The sequence below is a fragment of the Osmia lignaria genome, chromosome 16 (assembly GCF_051020975.1).
Source record: "Osmia lignaria lignaria isolate PbOS001 chromosome 16, iyOsmLign1, whole genome shotgun sequence".
NCBI classification, from domain to species: domain Eukaryota; kingdom Metazoa; phylum Arthropoda; class Insecta; order Hymenoptera; family Megachilidae; genus Osmia; species Osmia lignaria.
In genome coordinates, this window is record NC_135047.1 from 5,301,255 (window position 1) to 5,319,077 (window position 17,823).

The 17,823-nt window shown below is 41.4% G+C and overlaps 1 protein-coding gene across 2 annotated transcripts in view; it reads right to left on the reverse strand.

Moving 5' to 3' along the window:
* Positions 1–17,823, reverse strand: part of LOC117601239 (uncharacterized) — a 153,503-nt gene that overhangs the window by 82,039 nt on the left and 53,641 nt on the right. For both annotated transcript variants that reach the window (XM_034317762.2, XM_076693019.1), the window contains exon 3: positions 9,339–9,415. The gene's annotated coding sequence lies outside the window, so the exon portion shown is untranslated. The remainder of the gene's footprint in view (positions 1–9,338; positions 9,416–17,823) is intronic.

A 17,823-nucleotide genomic window follows, 5' to 3' on the forward strand; every position in this document is an offset into this window, starting at 1 on the left:
AGCACTTCCAGTCTGAGTTTCGAGGGAATCGAGAAGCTTAACTCGTTTTTCAAAGGTGCAAGCTGTCGTTGAAATTTCGCTTTAACACAGAATTTAACCGAAATCGCGAGAAGTTGCAGCTTTCAATGGGAGGGTAGTTTTCATTCAAGAAAAGGTAGAATGTTTCACGGTCCAATTTCTTGAGGATCCACGCTTCAATATTTTCTAACGTGGCGCAGACTTTTATTCGAGTTTCACTTTCGGGAAACTACAATCTTCACTGTAATTTGCTCAAATGAAGAAACTTGCGAACTTCGATTACGTGCAATTACGCGATTAATCGACTAACGAGCACGATCACCACCGATCGCTGGGATTAAATTGGCAATAAATTCACAGAAGCATCGTTATTCTTTCATCTTCTCTACGATATTCTCTCGTTACAGTTTCAAAGGTAATACCTGTCTGTCAGTGGTAAGATGAATCGTCTCGGACGTTGGCTCGTCGTTTACAGAAACAAACGTCGAGGTTGAACAGAGATTGTTACGCGGAAGGGCCGTTCGAGTTTTCGTAAATCATCACGTATCAGCGGGTCGCAATTTATTACCCGTATAATGGAATCGACAAGCGGTTGTTATTTATCGTGTCGCCTATAAAATTGCGTGTCGTTCGAGACACGCTCGAAGCTCGCTGCCGTTATTTACGAGCGTCGGTAATGGGCTGGAAGTATTTCACCGTTAAAAAATTATCCGCACTCTTGTTCGTTTCGTATAAGGCTAAACAACGAAATATTACGATAATTTTCTTAATCGTTCCAATTCCGCGCGGTGAAAAATTAAAGCAAGATTTTTTGAAGGAGCCTCTTTCAGGTCCGCGCTTCGATAGGTTGAAAGTGGTTCGCAATTTCCATTCGTTCGTTGCGAGAAACTTATTAGTTCGATCCAGCGGAAGTAGGCTCGAGATGATCGAAAGACGGAACACCCGTGAACCGGATGTTCAACTAACGAACAGACGTGCTTCTGAAAATTCCGTCTAGTTAAAGGAAGTCGTCTTGCCGGGTACAGCCGTGAAAAAAAATACCCGCATGCACAACCGAAGCGTCTCCAACGAGCTTATTTATAATTATGTACCAGCTACGCTATTGATCGTCCTAATTGGATCGGAGCTCGAACGCGAGATAATCGAAGCGGCCAATTTAGATGCTGCCTCCGACCATGCCGTGGCTGCAAATCTCATTAGCGTCGATCGGAGAATCTTGCGGAAATGAAAAAAAAAAAAAAAGAAGGCGAAAGGCAAATCGAGTCGTGGAACCTCTTTCGAATTCCTAGCTGGCTGCTTTGCATCTCGCGAAGTTGTGCGTTGATCTTAACTTGAGGTTTTAACTCGAGGTCTAGAATTACGAAATTCCTTCAGGATCAAGTACCTATCCTCTAGAACTCAGAGCTAAAGAAAGCTGTTCTCGATAACGTAAAAACTGATATCCTCGACTGTGATGCAGCGAAATCGTGCTGGAATCTCGAGGAACCTCAGAAACCATTTCTCTGATGGATCCAGATTAATGACGATTAATCATCATCAACGTGCTATGGGGAAGACTGATGGAGCCGAGAGACGGATACAGAAAGCGAAACTGACCGGAGTTGCTGAAAGAAAAGAAGAAGGGATAAAAGGAACTCGTATAAGGGAGGATACCTCATGGTAGAGATACATCAGCTAGTATTGTACGGTGAAAGTCGACAGATAATTATTTCCCGAGCCCCGTCACGGTTCCCTCAAACCTTGAAATTCTAAGGAAGATATTAGGCAACGCTTTGCCCGTCAGATTTATGGCGCGAATGCTTCAACACGCAACGAGCTTTCCAGATATGAAAGGCAAGCTGGCATTAGCCCAAATTGCCGAATGTCTAAAGACACCGAATCCTTATTATTTACTGGGCCACCGGCTCGATTCTGCCCCCCCGGATGCACGCAATTTTCGTGCTACCAAGTCACCAGGAACCAAGACCTTTCTACGTTTCTCGAGGATATAAATCTTTCTCCAAAAAGACAGAATAGCTGAATTTCAACTTTGCTTGAACTCGAATTTAACTAAGGGAGAGGAATATTGTTTAGCGACCGAGAATTTTTGTGGAACATTTCGGTATTTAGACGGCGAAAAGTAAAGGGCTTAAACATTTGTCAGATGGAAATGAAGGTAACACTGAGTCCAACTTTAATGGAATTTAAACGAGCTTGAATTTTAAGGCGGATTTACATCCTACGCTAAGGTCGAAGTAATATCCTGAATTACTAAGGGTGAGACTCTGAATGTTGGAGTTTAATTTCATTAACACGTTAGATGTCACGGTGGTTACCGTCTCAGACGTAATGAAATTAAATAATTACTATTGCGTTGATAAGTATTGATGAGGTGGTTGAAAATTGACCGTTTCAAGACGAGAGATAAGAAGACGAAGATGGGCATGGATAGGCGATGGATCGAATCACGATACGATTCTCAAAGAGACGACTGTGCTTGAAACTGGGCCAGTCTAATCGGATGCGTTTCACGCACTGCACCAGTGTCGAGTGCATTTCCGGTTGCTGGTAGAGTGGCGGGTCAGGAACAGAGACGTACGTGGAATAATGCTGGTAATTTAGCTTTGTATCTCCGCGAACAGCTGCTTGCTCGCGCGAGGATTAATTCGTTGACAGAAACGCTCGTTTTGCCATTGAAATATTTCCAAATAATAGATCTCCATTCTTCGGGCGTTTCTGAGGACCCTTTTAGAAAGGGTCGGACGATTTTCTTACCAGACTTCTGTCTTCTATAAAAACTGATGCACTGTGCACCATTTTTTACCTGTCAGCCGCAATGATCTATGGCTTACGGTTTATCCCAATCGAGCTTAATTTCCCTGATAACCATTATTTCTCGCAAGAAATATTGCACCTGCGTATCCGCTAGCTCTTCGTGCGTTAAATATTCATGGAAACCGGGAATGGGTTATTTATTACAACCTGATCGTCCCGGCAGCCTGTTCCCTTGAATTATAAACATCCATCCAGATTAGATCTGGTTTAAGCGTGCATCCCTTAATAACGAGGTTAATGGGATGTGTTTCAACTATGTACAACTGAGTGCATTTCCTCCGCTGCATAAATGCATCGTGTTCGCATTCAAAATATCAAATTCGCTGCCTTTTCTTTTATCCTAGTTGAAATACAACTGCACTTCGTTGCAATGTTGATCATTATCGATCATTGATCTTGACTAATTACCGTCTGAAGGCTAACAAAGTCAGACTTCTCTAAACATCACTCGCCTGTCCATAGACTCGAATACTTGCTCGTTGAAAATTGATTAACCCTTTCGTTGCACTGAAATTTGCTACCAGCAGGTATGCTGCTACTATCTGGAGCGTTTCAGAAAACTGAACGATCCAGCTAGAAATTCACATTCTCGGTGTAAACGAGCGTCAACTATAACATCGAATATCTCGGTTGAAAAACAACACGGATGTTGCGAGGTTCATTAATGAACCAACACCGGCAACGTGGCGAGAACAAGGATCGCTTTGACCAAATAATAGCCGCAATCAGCTTTGTGTCTTCGGCAAAGCGGCCAAACGCGTCGCATCCTGCATAATCCATGTAATCTCAATCAACGATCCGAGCAATACGGTTTTACAAATTAAGCTGATTCCAATTAGCAGGTCTTTGCGAGCCTCCACGCGTACGCGCCGATGAAAAATTCAAGGGAAACGCGGCGAACAATGCCGGGTCGTTCGTTTATTCATAGAGATCGGTCGGATTCTTCTGTTTCAACGGAGAGAAGATAGAGGGTTCCCAAAATCATAGAGCAAATTTTATGCTTATAAGCGCACAAAAGGGTTAACGTTTCAAAGGAACGAAAAAGCAGAGCGAATGTCGGGAAAAACGAGCGATTAGATAATCGCGCAACGCGTTTATGTAAATTTCCAACGAAGCGAAAACGAGGTCCGCGAAAAAGCGATTGCGTCTGGAACAGCGTGCACGACGCAACAGCCAATTTTCTCTAATCTGCTTTCGGCGAAGCGTTATCGCGCGGTTCGGCGCAACGGGTGTCGTTGACAGCGCGTAACTAAATATCAGTGAAACGCATTGTTTCGCGATCGACAGCGACCACGGTTACATCCTCGCGATCCCGATTCCGCGTGTGTTACGCCCACGCAACACGCGTTGAACGCTTGCCTCCATCTGTCTCGACAAATTCCAGCACGTTTTCGATACGTTCGCCTCGATTCGATGAATTTTCGAAGGAAAAACTTCTGCTAAAAAATTAGAATCGCAGAGACGTGTTTGAAGAAAACGAAATGAGAAGTTTAAATCTTCTCCAACGAGACATTTTGGAGTACGAAAGTTTGCGTGGATAATTTTTGTGGAGAAAGGATTTCTTTTATACGAACGAGGAAGTTTTGAAAAATTGAACGAATAGAAAAGTTCGAGGCATAAAATAAAATTATGTTTCTATTTTCAAAACAAACATAAATTTACAGTTCTGAAGAATTTTCTTTTCTCGTGGTCATTATATTCTACGCAAAGTAAATCTTCAAGTGATATTAATGTCAAGAGTCAAAGGGTTAAGCAGGATGAAAAGGAGCTTATGTAAGATGAAAACAATTAATCATTCTCTGTGATAGAATCTCTTGCATACAGATGCGATAATTCTTTTTCCTTATTCGTGTACTGCATATTTATAGAAGCTTCATGGTCGAAAAAGAATTATGAAGAACGAGATGAAAAGCAAGCGAAAGCTGTTCTCAAACCTGCAACCCATTAAGATAGAAACTTGTGCATCCTTGGTTCCGTGCTTCCTACTCGTCTTTCAAAGATGTGGCTTAAAACTTCGGTCTCTGGTAAGGAAGTATAAAAACTTTCGTAGTGTATGGTGAAACACGAGATCCTACCGTTGTACAGTAGAATTTTAAAGACTGTATGGGTTTTTAAGTGACAGTCCTCACCCTTTCTTCGTTTTTCTTTTTTTAAATTTAAGCTCTAAATTTATCCTGCATTATTACTATAGAAATCAGGGTATTCAATTGTTTTCTTTAAACTTTCATTAGTAATTCTAGTGGGAACTTGGAGTATTCGATAAAAAAAATTGTATACTTGAATAAACATCGACGTTCCCATCCCTGACGTTTCCATTTACGTAGAGACTTGATACATCGACAAGCACGTTTCCGTCTACAATACTCGAGGGTTCTGTCGACAGAGAGACGATGATTCTCCACGAAACGGGGCTGCTGGCATCACGGAATTAGCATGAAAAGCGGCGGCCGCCTAATCCAATGCATTTCCCGACGTTCACGCTTGTCGAATGCACTTCCGTGTCTGCACGGTGTATGCAACGGCTTACGTCGACGTAGAGTCGTGGATATGTACGTGGCACGTGCTACGCGATGCTCGCTAACAACAACCAGTACATAACCCACCCATGGTTTGTCGAATAATTTATTTGCCAGGGTAATGAACCGTAAGAACATTCGCGAGCTTCGATCGTAAAAATAATTAAAATTTCCCGACGATCAGGAAGATGCCACCCATTAAAGAAAAATAACAAACTTGTAATCCATTTAATTGCCTGGCGTCAAGTTTAAAACGAGAAATTAATTTTGTAATTCTCGAAGAGCCGGAAGAAGAAAAAAAATGATCACGACACCGATCTCATTGGACTCGAAGAAAGTAAATCAGTTTTCCAACGTGCCGTTATTAATATAATTCAAAGTTCCCCGGCAGATCTTCGTAAAATTGATTTGTACCGTAATATAACTTCGGTCCAAGAATTATTATCAGCAGAAGAAGGAGAAGGTGGAAGTTTTCAAAGCGGAACGAAGCAGAAGAAGTGCCGGCAAGTTATATCAAGGGTAAACTCCAAAGTTTACAGGTGAAAAAGAAGAAGACTGTTTTGAAATGTGCTAATGCCTTGGACGTTGGCGTGTAGAGCAGTTGGCGAGAGCTTTTCCGGAGAAGTTCACGGTGGATAAAGATGCAGAAGGGTATCGGGTTGCGTGCCGTGGGGGAAATTCTGTCAGATAACGCGAGAAACAAAAGGACAGAAGGAAAGTTTGTTTTCTTTCGTTGGTCGAGGAAAAATTTCGAAATCTCGACGAGACAAAGGTAGGTACTTTTCAGCTAACCAGCTTGAAGAGAGCAGATTTCCTTTAGAACGGTACGATTTCGAGTGAACGCGACGGTGTTACAGCTTCAGCCAGGTGTAAACAGAATCTTCTGGCGATGCTCGCTTACACGCCTCGACAACGAGGATCGAGCTTTTTCCGACCCAGGCTGAAACTCGACGCGGCTTTAATAAACCGTGGACGTGAAACGACCGTTTTTCAACGGGATTTTTTCCGCCCCGCGACAAAACAATGTACGCTGAAACGCGAGAACGCGCTGCACTCTCGTTGAAACGCGCTTTGCTTGGAAAGCAAACGGAGAGCTTCGCGTTCTGTTTACGCGCGAACAAGTGAGAAAGAAAAAAAGAATTAGTCGTTGTTAACTACTTGCGTTGAAAATCAATACCGGCGAGTACAATCAAGAGGAAAGTATACAACATCGTCGGGAAAATTATTAAAACGTCCTGGAACGATCTTCGAATATTAATCGCGGAAAAAATGAGCGCACGGTCTCGAGCGAATTACAACCCCGAGACGTAGCGAACGTACGAGCGAATGAAATCTAGCTATGACCAAACACGAAAAAGGCGTATCCTTCTGGGAAGTGGAAAGCATTGCCAAAGAATGGGGCCGAGCATAACTACAGTGTCTGAAATCGAGCCAGTTCTTTCGCTCTTACTATTCATACGTTCCGCTTTTCACCTTCTGCTTGCCTTTTTCTCAAATGATATTTTTGTTTCAACACAGTTTGCCAACGTTCGCGCGTCCTCTATCCTCAAGACGAATGGAGGTGACATTTTGCGTGACCGTTTTAGAAAATTGTTCAATCTTTTAAACGATTTTGGCGTTATTGCAAACAATAACGATTGATCAAATTATTAATTTTGGCAAAAATTTCTACCGTATTGCTTTATTCATTTTATAAGACCACGAAAAAACCCTAACGAAATTATCTGAAAGGATAAAAAGTTCCAAGGGTCGGGGTTATTCCCTTATCGGTCGATGAAAATGTAATTTGAGCAAAATAAATATTAGCGAAGGGGGAGAAAGAAGTTCTTCTTTTTCCTTCGATTTTGATATAAGATCACGAAACGGCAACAGAGGCTTCGTGACGAACGAGCGTTCGATCGAAGTAGATTGGAGTCGCGACGTGCGTCGCGCGAACTGCTCGGAATAACGAGGAATAATCGCGGGAAATTCAATCGAAAAGCTGCATTATCAACGCGAGAATAGCCCGGGAGTACCCACTTTCCTTAACAAGCGGCTCCGCCCATGATCGTGCGCGTAATTGCCGGCTGGGAAATAGCGAACGCCTTTCGAGCCGATTAATTCGTCCGATCGCTTGACAAACTTGTTAGCAGAAAGCTTCGCCGTCGCGAACCGTTCCATTTCATCTTCAATTTAGATCAAAAAATTCTAATTAATAACCTTAGGTAGCTCGAAAAATATCGTGGAATTTCCGAATTTTCCCTGAAGCTATTCGACACATTATTTCGACGCATCAAAGAGGGAAAACGAAGGAAAGGCGATCTCGATTATGCGCGATAGATACGATATCCGTGACGAAAAGTTTTCCATGCGACTTTCGGCGAGTTTATCAATACGGGAAACCCGAGCCTCCGGAAACGTTCTGTTGAAAAGTTCCGCAAGGTTGGATATAAAGCGAGATGTTCGAGGAATAAGAAATATTGAAGTTCCTGAATCAAGTTGGAAATGGCTTTCCTCGCGACGTAAGGGGATTATTCGTTCTGAATCTTCTTCGAACCTACGGATGTTGAAGCGTGTTTGCCCAACACTCCGAGCTTTCACTTTAAATATTTTCCTAAGTATTATGTAAAATACGCGTTCGCTGTTGTAACAGCGTAAATGTTTTTAATCTTTCGATTTCCGGATGGAAATTCGTTGCCTGCTTTTTACTCGAAGAGCTCGTCAAATTTTTAACGCCTTTCCGACTCGACTCCTGATTCCGGCTTTGGCGTCGATCCTCTTATACCGTTCCCGATTAAAGGCGTTCCTCGTCGAGTTAGACGCGTAAAGTCAGACGACACGCGATGGAACGAGCACATTCGTCGACGTGCGAGCAAAATATCGAGCGTGGAACAAGAAAAGCCACTTGGAAGACACAGCCTCCATCAGCTCGCTAGCTCGCGCTCCTAATGGATTAGCCGACGCTAATGCGAACGAGGTTCGCGGTTACCGCGAGAAATACTCGCAAGAGACGCGAAAATGTAAAGTAGCTTTCGGGGATATTCGTCGAAATTCTCCGTGAAAACGTGCCTCTATTACGCGTTTTCTCTGTTTACTTTTTGCAGCTTCAATCCACGTGGAATTATAATAATTTTCTTCGAAAGTCTTGAAATTTAATTTGAAACTTTCACGAAGATTCATTATCCAAGATTCCTTCGATTGTATTCGAGAGAAGAAACGAAGCATAAAGATTTAACAAAATGGAACCAGTAACGTGTAATTCCATTTTCAATTTTGGAACACGACAAACGTCCTGGTAATAAATGGAATTGCTAACAAATGAAAGCACAAAGAGTGCACAGAAACGTGCTAGCACGCGTAATCCCATTTTGGATTTTGGAACGCGACTATCCATCCCTCTAAAAGTAGATCAAACTGGTGACAAATCAAAGCACAAAAAGTTAACGGGATAAAAGACAACGATGTAATAGAATTTTCAACTTTTTTGAACATGTCTGACAAAATCACGTTGTTAATAACTAGATCACCGATTGATTCTTTTAGTTCATTTGCGATTCTTCTGATTCAGAGTGTTTCTATTCTGTTGAAAATTCTTGAAAAATACCTTTCATTTCTATTTTCATACAAGAAACAAGCTGCATCGATGCATCGTTTCCCTCTCGAGAGTTCGCTCGTTTCCGAAAGATGTTTTTGGTGTTTCTTTGATCATCGCGACCACCATGGGTCCGACATCCATTTTTCACGAGGTACCTTTCACCTCGACGATGATTTATCGTAGGATCGTCGAAAAACTTGCTAATACGTGGACCCTGCGCGAAGATGCACGCCTGGAAAGAACGATGCAACCACCACGAGTGGATAGCTGCGATTTTTCCTCGAGAATTAATCTCTTTCGTTATTCAATCGTTTTCTCGAAGAAATTCGACAAGAAAATCCCAAATAACGAAAATGGCAAATTTGACTAAATATTACAATCGAAATAATCACGAAGAAGAATATCTGTACACTCACCGATTTTTCGTCGTTGCCTGGAGAAGCTCGACGCATCAGTCATCTCGTTTGCTGAGGAAATCCTGGCGTCCGGTAGTCTGTGACAAAATAATTTTCCTCTTAGAAATGGAAAATCTCTATTTATATTTAATTTCAGAAGCAGCCATGCCAGTTGTTTCAGCGTTGAAGAAGCATCGAACCGAGCTGGCCATCACGCTCGTGCAAACTTTCGCACGTGTTGCACCGGAAGTTCGTAGCGTTTCACGGGCCGATAAAATCTCAATTATAGTTGCTGGCGTGTGTCCTACGAGGCGCCGGTTACCCTCCACGGATGAACGTTATCGCACCTCGCAATTTACCACTTCCTAACCTTAATTTCGAGTTCATTAAAAAATTAGGACCATTGTATTCTCGTAAAGTCTGAGCGCGCCAGCTGCCTTTCCTTCTGCTTTGCCACGGCGTGCAATGCGTGTAAGTACTTTATACGATGGCTATGTTTTCTCAAGTTTACGAGCTATTAACACGGAGTAGTTTTCGAGCCAGTGAAACTACAATGTGACAAGATCGTAGAGTACACGGACAATTAGATGGCTGGGAAATTGCCACGTGAAAAATTAATTAGATTTTTGATGACGAATTAATTGATCAAAATAACTAATTAAATATTTTCTACAATTCACTTTCCAATTATTATTTTCTATCGTTTCTAAAATCAATCCCATTCATGCGCTGCTGAATTCGGACTTAGATGGAACGAAATTAACAGCGGAACACACATTAGCACACCATAGTTAGCGGGAACCGTAATTAACATAGCTGGAATCGCAACGCGCTCCGACGAAAATCCAGCCCGCTTATCCTGTCGATAAAATCTCAATTAGGGTTACCGCTGGCAACACGGTGAGCAAGGCGTTCGCGGATCGACACAAAAGCGACATAATCGTCGAACAGATAGATAGGGAAAACAAGAGAAGGGCAATTGACCAGTGATCGTATTGGTTAATGGTGCAGCCGTTGCAATTTTGTTGGCAACACACGATTGCACAATGAAGCTTCCTATCTGTAAGCCAGATTTAAGCGCTTACGTAAAGATAGCACGTAGCTGTGCTTCAACTTTATCTCCTTTCGCGTTGAACACATTCCATCAGTCTGTTTCCCTACTAAAAACGATATTTCTATCATATTTTACAATTACTTCAATTATTTATTAATTTTTCTCTTTATTTAATGTTTATTGTTTTACTGTATTAGTTGCTAAAATAATTTAAAAAATTAAAATCGAACAACATAGGAGAGACTTCTGCTTGCTTACTTATGCATTCCTGATCAAAGAAGATTGCTGAACTTAAATTTCTGTATTTGACAGTACGCTAAGGATCAACACTCCGACGATAAATTTAATCTCTCCTTCCTGGAGCAACATTTTCAAAGGATCTCGATTGAACACGATATACAAAGTTCCGATGCACCTTTCAATTTCGATCACCGCTAACTCTCATTTACGACCTGACAACTTAGAGGTGAACCTTGTGAAAGTGATCTGAAGTTGCTGGAATTAATAGCGAAGATGATGAAACGATTACTCCGCAGGCTATAATTATCCACCACTAGAAATTTCTTATATATTAATGCGTTCGTTATTAACGACGATAACGAGTTAAAGTCGTCTGAAAATGAAATTCACCTTATTATCCGTTCTTAAATAAATAAAACCGACCTCTCGAGGCCGGTTCGTCGAGCCACTCTTCGTCCGGCATGCTGAAATTACCATTTCAATAGTACTTGGCGATTCAACGAAAGACGGTAACTAGATATATCGTAAATTTCGTGACTAGATGCTGTAGACTCTCCGCGAGGAAGATAAAATCTCAACGAGCTTCAGGAACGCGTTACTTCGACCGAGAAGACCTACCAGCTCGTTATCAGCTCCTTCGCGAGGATTTACCAGAGGGGCCATCGATATTTATAGCACCATCTCCCTATGTATTCTACCGTTCAAGCACTTGCACTTTTTTTTATATAAAGAATCTCTCGCGTATCCTTTCCATCGAACGCTATATCATTGATTATCATCGCGTGAAAATAACTGCTTCCTCCTTGTCGCTTACTCGCACGCGAGTGCGATCAATCACGGTCGAGCTTATCGTGATTAATCGCGACGTCCAAGACGCCTGACACGAGAAAATTCGCGATACACCGAATTTAAATTTCCGATGAGCGAAAAATCGAAATCGTACGAGACGCGGTGGCATACTTCGTGCAAAAATGACGAATTGATAAGAGACATTTGGTACGTTGTTTCCAACTTTCAACAGCTGATAAATCACGTCGATTCGTTCTCGGAAACATAGTTCAGCTAGGAGAGAAAGATCTCTATGATAGACGTATCGTGAAACGAGATGAAATTAACGCGTATTTTCCAACAGGCAAACATTTTCATCCCGGAACAAATTTTCCAGACACAAAAGAACGTGGAAAAGAGAGAGAAGAAAAACGATCCCGCGGGACTCGTCGGCCAATAAAGAGCGTTAATAACGATAATCGTTTGGTAAGTAGAGGGGTGGGTACGCGATATAACACCCTGTCAGATCCATTATCTGAAATTTTTTGTCATGCTCATCGTTATGCATATACTTATTAAACGGAAATATAGGGTGGGTTGACAGGATGAACAGGGGTAGATAACGTGGCTAAAGCGATAATTACGAGTGCACGTTTGGGGATATGTACACACAGAGATCGATGCAATTATTCTTTGTGACATTTTTCTGTGACTGTGAAAATACGCATCGTCGAATTTTGCATTGGGAATTGCGTGTAAAGCGAATTCTGCCATCCGGCAAAGTTATTCGTTGCCGATATCGAGGATAAATCGATTTATTTCGTCGCTATTGGGAACGATATATTCGAAAAACGGCCGTTTTGTTCCTGGATAATATTGTTCGTGTTTATTTTTTATTTGCATTCTATTTCATTGGTTATCTGATCGTATTCATAAATCAGGTCGGCTGAGAAATCTTGCTTCGAAAAAGCTTTATTGATTTAATAATATTGTTCCATTTGAATTCTTTTTTATACGACTTCACGGATCTTCCTCGGCTTGATATTTTTATTATTTTTACCGCTGCAATTTATGACAACACCGCAATGTTTACGAAACAAAAGAATTTCAAAAAAACCAACACAATGGGAGCCCGCCAAAAATCATAACTTCTGTTCTGTTGATCAAAAAATATTTTTGCTTTCACTCTGACGCTTTGACATCCACCTCACACGTACAGTTAAAATAATAAAAGAAACTGTTATTTGACTAAAGCTCAAAACCAGGTCAAATTGAAAGAATATCACGATAAACGTCTGAAATTCATCGTAACTTTTGTCTAAATTAATACAATTATTTAAATGAAATCTAACAGAATCACTGGATGTGACTGATACGAAAATAGAGAAGAAAATAGCCGGAATAAATTTCTCCAGCGTAACAGAAGGAAATTCGCAGCTTCTGCCACACCCCGGTTCAAGATAATAAGCTAAATAATTAATTCTCGGAATAATTCGCAAGCGTTTAAGTAAATTCACTGAAGCAGAATGCAAACGACTGAGAAGAGAGGAAAGATATTCACGAACAACGGTCTTAAGAGAGAAAATTTAGATCGTAATTTTCGGAAAATCAAAATGCTGTTTCAATTTGTGTGACGAACACTTAACTCTCCGTCCATTGCGAACGGTAAAACGTCTGTTGACCTGGAGTACTGTCACTTGACATACAGTATTTGTCAAGAGTAATTCAATTTCATTACATTTCGAATGGTACATATTTTATGTAAATATTAAACGAGTAATGAAATTTTGTTACATTACGATGAAATAATTGTGTTTGTTAATTTCTGATCCCAATTTCTAATACAATTCTATGGAAAACGAGTTTCCATACACCGTCTCGGATATCGTCGACCTCTTCTACTTAAGTTCCACGTATCCTGGTAATTGCATTATAAGCAGATTGAAAAGTTGCACGAACAAACTTCCTAAGTAGCTGTTACCTGCTAGATGTTCTTTACCAAATGATATTGTCTCTCTTGTTACTACCTAAAGTCGCAAAACTTCTTTCGAGCCTCGAAACACGATTTTGAATAGAATACTTTGAACGCGTCGCTCGTTAAAGAGCTTGTTGTTTTCGCGATTCTCCGCACCGTCTGCTTAGAAACCATAATTAATCTTCTTGTTGATTCATTTACAAAAGTAGAACCGTTACTACAAACCACTGTCAACGTGTTACTTCGATTAACAGATATCCGAACAGTAGAAGCACAAGAGAAAAAGGGGAACAAGTAAAGAGTAGAAGTGTCAGAGGGATGATTTGTGATTCCCAGGACATCGATGTTCTACGAAAACAGGGTGTCCCTTTGGTCCCTTTTCAATTTTGTCGCCTGCGCGACGCCTTGCAAGTCATGCCAACTACATTCCTCAAATTCTTCTATTCCCTTGCTGGAAATTTTAATTTAATCCACCGAAGAAGAAGAAAGGAAATCGATGAGTTACCAAAGATAAAGGCTCCCCAAACGAAGCGAGAAATGAGAATGGCTTTTTAATTGAAGTAAAATCGCCTTGAGAGATCACGATGAATCGATATCGAACGAACGGGGAACGTTTCGAGGCAAAAGCCAGGAGAGTTGCTCGTTCGGGGACACACGTAGCGAAAATTTTTCCAATAAATGGAGCCATGATACTGCCAGAAAAGCAATTTCTGACTCCCATTTCTCGCGTTCCCCCACCATTCGATGGATCCATGTATCAGGAATTCGGTTCAAGTTATCTCTGATCCATTCGGAACGTCATCTAATACGTGGATGCATTATTGCATCCGCCGTACACACATGGTAGATAGGATACCGTTTTATAAGTGTCTGATCGTAAACACTGCACCGAAACTGAACAAAGCTAAAATTTAGGAGGCGAATTCAATTAAGTCGTATCTTTCTGATATCCTGTGCTGGTATGTACCTCGAAAACACCAAACATGTAAATATTGATGAATAAAATATCGCTAGATCCAAGCTGGAGAAATGGTTTTCGATAACGGTACGCTTAAAAATAACAAATTTTTTGGCAATAAGAATGGAGATTTCTAAAGCTTAAGAAAAATAAGCACCATGAAAATTCAAACGCTTCAGGCTGAGTGTTTTTCCTGCTCTTATTTTATATTAAATGTTTCACAAACATAACAGTAAGAGGCTTTACCGAAGAGATCGTTCTCATAAAACGGTATTTCGAAAGAAATTTTCCTGTCGTTTGGCAGGAATTGTCTTTGAAATTGCTACATCCCTCGGTGCAGTGTCTTGTTTAGAAATTGCCATTCGAGTTGCCGCGAGATCGTGGTAATAATACAGATTCCCTCTTACGATCCTATTCGACCTGGCGACGGAAAAGAATAACGCAAATTTGATGACAGCTGCATGCAAACGACCTGCCATTCTCGTTCATGACCAAATCGAAATTTCTTCTTCCTTTCGTATCGGAGGGAAACCTCTTCCCCTTTAAAGTCTGAGTGCCAGAAAACTCCTTAGAAAAAGATCTCTATCGGCGATGATAATCTAGATGATATGCAATTTTTTAAGGAATAAAATTTCGATTTCAATTTAATCCACGGAAGAGAGGTAAGAAATGTTTTCAAGAAGATGGGAAGAATGATGTCAGGAGGTCAACGCGTCGTTGGCTTTGATCAGTTCTAACGTCACCACAATGCGTGGACGGGGCGAATCCACGTGTTTGTCGACCGATGTTCGACAGCTTTGACGTGTTCCCGTAGGGAGGTTGGACACCGGGGATCAAATCTGGAGATGACCAAACCACTGTCCCACCACCACGACCAATTCAGGATTGGCGCTATCCAATCCTGTAGGCGAGCAGGTATTCGATGTATACAACCGAGTTACGATGCCGATAACGTCTAGCTCGTATTATACTACGGATCTACCGACAGGATCGCCTTCCTGTACGCCAACGATAATTTAGATAGATGAAACCTGACCATTTCCAGCTAAACGCGCCATTTCGACACGTTTTAACAGCAATAATCGAGAGGTGAACTTTGAATTATAAATAAATTGTCAAGCTTTTTGATATTTCAATCCAGCCCGTTCGATGTGCGACAATTTAAATGTAAATAACTATTTGCAACGTAACGGCGTAATAATTAGCTGCAAAACACTTAATCAAGCAGCCATCAGGAAATGCCACGATAAAGCATCGATTTTGTTCGAACGCGTTACAAAAGCGCTACTGTTTGGAATCGTACAATACAGCAACCAGGTCACCAGACGAACGAATAGTGTGTAACGTTTTAATTAGAGTAAAACGTTGCAGAGGCTTCGTGATGTCCGCTTTTGTCCGCGAGTTTTTTTTTTTCTCTAACAGTGACAAACTCGAACCTCTTTCTCGTTTCTTTCTCGCGTTAGGAGGGGCTGATTTTTTTCGTGGTGAGGCTCGTTCACCGCGAAAAATCGTGAAAAACGATGGAGACGATGGCGGGATCCGTGTCGGTGACAAAAACCGGCTCAATCTCTGTTTTTATGGGTCGATGTTACAACGAATTTCCATGGAAACTGTCTAACAGGCAGAGCGGAAACGAGCGCAAGATGAGGCCCGTCCGCAACGCTTCGCTGTTGAATTTATGAAATACGACGGCCTATTTTGTACATTTAAATCCGACCAACTTTAACTTGCAAATGTCGCCGCGGACTGCATTTGAAACGCTTCAAATTTGAATACAGCGCGCGACGATTAGTAAAAATTTCTGCGGCAAGGTTTTTGCTTCTCCGCGAGAGAGATGTCATTAAAAGAAAACGTGCGGTCTTTTATCCCCTGGCTACTAGAGGATAAAAAAGATGGTAACAAGCAAGAAATTTCTTCTTATTCGTATCAAATCCATTTTAAAAGCAGAGGGAAATTTTATTTTGACTGTTGAGAAATTCAGGCGATTTCTTCATCATGGTCCCTCGCAAAATAATTAATCAAACTCATAATTAATCATCGCGATTCCAACGACGCTTAACCGTTTCCAAAAACGAACCTCCTACATCAGCGGGTATTTTATTAAATATGTCGACGAGGAGAACGAAAGGGAGGAGATGACGAGAAATTGGGACAACAAAGGTACCAAAGGCATCGTTTTTCGTTCCATTCCCGTTAATCGAATATTCCCGGCAAATATTTGACGAGCGCAGATTGGCAGCACGCGTGTTCGCGAATAATAGGCGCGAGCTCGGCCGTCGCCGAGCGGAGTAGTTTCGATTAATCAAGATCACAGGGGTACGCGTAACGAACAATGAAACGTCGACGTTCCACTCGCTGAACACCTTTCCCGCTTCCACCGAGATCCTGACTTTCATTTCCATTAATTTCATGTAATTGTAGGCGGATGAATGAAGCGAGAGGCCCATTGTTTCGCCGCCGAACGAACAATACTTGGTACACGGTGCTCCCTGTTGCGCGTCAGGCTTCGCGTACCAACCTCCGTTGCCCGCTTACAACTTCCTCGAGCATGTACACCTGCCGCGATTAGACGCGAAACGCTTCTCTGCCAGCCGATTAGCGGTGAGATTCTTACAGGATGAAAGCTGCCAATTCGCTAAGCTTCCAATTGGCTGATTCCGCGAATTTCTTCCATTCGATATTGGCCAAATTAATTTCTCTAAATCCACGTTGCATTTCTTTTGGGGAGGGGGATTTTATTTATCTTTAATCCTCACGATGCGACTATGTTCAGTAGAAAAATCATTACATGATAAAAGGGGATGTTTCTGGTAATGAAATTATTAATAAATATTTTTATCAAATTACATCGAACTGGATGAAGCTTACAAAATGAAAATATGAATGTCGAGTATAATTTCGTTCAATTTCGGGACTCAATTATACGAGCTTAAACGGCTGGCAAGTGACAACGAGGGGACGGAAAAATGAATAACGGTAACAAGATTGAAACGCGCGTGGATTACGCGAGATTACGTAAAACGCATTAAACGCGAGATATCGTTATTTCGAGTTAAACGCGTCGGATGTATGTATGTTTTCCAAGAGACGACTCTTTTATCCATTATAATCCAATTAGGCCGAAAGTTGATTAAAAAATTTCAAAGCAAACGTTAAACGAACTGAAGAGCTGAAAGGATTCGCAGGAAAATTTGCCAACGGAGAGAGGCATCGAGCGGATAGATATCAATTCTCACCCCCCGTCGTACCCTTGTAAAATTAAAATCGAGCAGGATTTAAGTTCAAAAAGTCGCGCGTCACGCGAGCCGAGAATTACGAAAGGCCATTCAACATCCAATTATACGGAAATTAGAGAATCCTCGTATTATTCTTAAGGGAAGCAACGCAAAAGAGCAGATATTCTTCGAATTAAAACGTTCTCTTAATTAAAGCAGAACATTTTACTACCTGCTGCTGAACGATCAATTATTTCAATTATCCTCTTGAATTCCGTGCAATTTAACATGGAGGA